A 2,500-nucleotide genomic window follows, 5' to 3' on the forward strand; every position below is an offset into this window, starting at 1 on the left:
CGTCCTTATGTACTGAATGATACATCGTGGCACATGTGTGACCGCACAACGACTGCGCCCAAAAACGGCGGACCATACAGTGCAAATATTGTGCACGCAGCTACGTGTCGTCTCCCTATGAGAGCTGGATTGCAGTGTGGTACGCCATAGAGACGTGTGGGAGGAACGGACGCCGTGGATGGCGATCAGCATGAGCTGTCTGTTGATGTATTCGGACCTAGTCGTCTCTCCTCACACACCGTGATGGCATGGTGCACCGCGTTCCATATCTGCGACATGCTACAGAGGCCGGTTGACAGTCGTTCGAGCAATGGACATCGCATACGTACGGGGGCCACCTTCCACGTATTGTCTAGGCGTGCACATTTTGTTGCGTGTATGTGGGCAGACGTAGTGTGGCGTGACACCTGACACAGGCATGCAATAATCGTTGAAGTTGCAAATGGCGATGGACGCCTGCGTTTTCTGGTGAAGTTACGCAAATGAACAAATGGTAACCTGTTGTGGTGCGGTTGTTCTCGCTAGGGGTGAATCGGTGATGGCGACGATAGGTTGAGGTACTAACCGGTTGTTCCAGCGATACCCACCATGCCGACGAAACTGAACGGCATCTGGGTGTGAAGCGATACGCGGCGGTGGCTGGGTGGGACCGTCCCCGGCCGGTGAGGGGGCGCCTCCCGGCGTGCTGGCCGCGCGGTGCGTGGGCGCACGCGCTACAGCCGGCTGGTGGGGGCGGCCAGTGGCAGGCGCGCCGGCCGACGGACGCGGCAGGCGTCGCAGCTGCGCGCCGGCGCACCCTGCGCGCGGCGCCGTGCGGCCAAAGTAGGTCCTCGCGGGCCCGGTGCGAAGCGCGGTGGACATCTTCAGTGTGCTGGTCCGATTGAGGACTGTGTGCGTTGAGGATGCGCCGCCGCCCGGCGCTCGGCGCCGCGACGCCGTCTGCTGCTCGGTCGCCCCAGCGGTTCTCGCTGGTGGTTTGTATCGCAGCTGTGCGGATGTGTTGGCGCGTGCGCTGTGCTGGGAGAGTTCGCTTCGGCACCCAAGTGGGGCTTTTGTCCTTCTGTGGCGCTGGCGTTGGAGCTGCCGGTCACCGTAGGTGGCGCGTGTTGTCTCCCGCCGGCAATGCCACGACAGCACGCTCCCGGGCCTCTGTCGGCAGCGGCAAGCTCAGTTGGGAGCACGGGTGGTCGCACCGAAAGCGTCTACTCGCCTAACTCCGGGCGATTGCGCCTCTCTCGAACCCGACCAAGTACTTGGGACGGCGCTGCGCGCCGCCGGGACCTGAGAGGGTTTCGAGGTGTATTGTGCAGGGGAGCTCAGCCTCCTCCTGTTTGCAGAATGATTGAGCGGACGCTTGCGTGTTCGCGCGGGCCCCCGGGACACACTCCCGGGCGGCCGGCTGCTCAGCTCTAGTTGACGCAGCTCCCTGGTTGATCCTGCCAGTAGTCATATGCTTGTCTCAAAGATTAAGCCATGCATGTCTCAGTACAAGCCGCATTAAGGTGAAACCGCGAATGGCTCATTAAATCAGTTATGGTTCCTTAGATCGTACCCACGTTACTTGGATAACTGTGGTAATTCTAGAGCTAATACATGCAAACAGAGTCCCGACCAGAGATGGAAGGGACGCTTTTATTAGATCAAAACCAATCGGTCGGCTCGTCCGGTCCGTTTGCCTTGGTGACTCTGAATAACTTTGGGCTGATCGCACGGTCCTCGTACCGGCGACGCATCTTTCAAATGTCTGCCTTATCAACTGTCGATGGTAGGTTCTGCGCCTACCATGGTTGTAACGGGTAACGGGGAATCAGGGTTCGATTCCGGAGAGGGAGCCTGAGAAACGGCTACCACATCCAAGGAAGGCAGCAGGCGCGCAAATTACCCACTCCCGGCACGGGGAGGTAGTGACGAAAAATAACGATACGGGACTCATCCGAGGCCCCGTAATCGGAATGAGTACACTTTAAATCCTTTAACGAGTATCTATTGGAGGGCAAGTCTGGTGCCAGCAGCCGCGGTAATTCCAGCTCCAATAGCGTATATTAAAGTTGTTGCGGTTAAAAAGCTCGTAGTTGGATTTGTGTCCCACGCTGTTGGTTCACCGCCCGTCGGTGTTTAACTGGCATGTATCGTGGGACGTCCTGCCGGTGGGGCGAGCTGAAGGCGTGCGACCGCCTCGTGCGTGCTCGTGCGTCCCGAGGCGGACCCCGTTGAAATCCTACCAGGGTGCTCTTTATTGAGTGTCTCGGTGGGCCGGCACGTTTACTTTGAACAAATTAGAGTGCTTAAAGCAGGCAAGCCCGCCTGAATACTGTGTGCATGGAATAATGGAATAGGACCTCGGTTCTATTTTGTTGGTTTTCGGAACCCGAGGTAATGATTAATAGGGACAGGCGGGGGCATTCGTATTGCGACGTTAGAGGTGAAATTCTTGGATCGTCGCAAGACGAACAGAAGCGAAAGCATTTGCCAAGTATGTTTTCATTAATCAAGAACGAAA

At 57.5% G+C, this 2,500-nt stretch overlaps 1 non-coding gene across 1 annotated transcript in view; it reads left to right on the forward strand.

Annotated features, from left to right (window-relative positions):
- Positions 1-1,423: 1,423 nt before the first annotated feature.
- LOC124731594 overlaps positions 1,424-2,500 on the forward strand; it is a 1,909-nt gene continuing 832 nt past the window's right edge. The window contains exon 1 of the ribosomal RNA XR_007008362.1: positions 1,424-2,500. This exon is cut by the window's right edge and continues 832 nt beyond it. This is a non-coding gene — a ribosomal RNA (small subunit ribosomal RNA).

Source organism: Schistocerca piceifrons, unplaced genomic scaffold (assembly GCF_021461385.2).
Source record: "Schistocerca piceifrons isolate TAMUIC-IGC-003096 unplaced genomic scaffold, iqSchPice1.1 HiC_scaffold_1295, whole genome shotgun sequence".
Lineage (NCBI taxonomy): Eukaryota > Metazoa > Arthropoda > Insecta > Orthoptera > Acrididae > Schistocerca > Schistocerca piceifrons.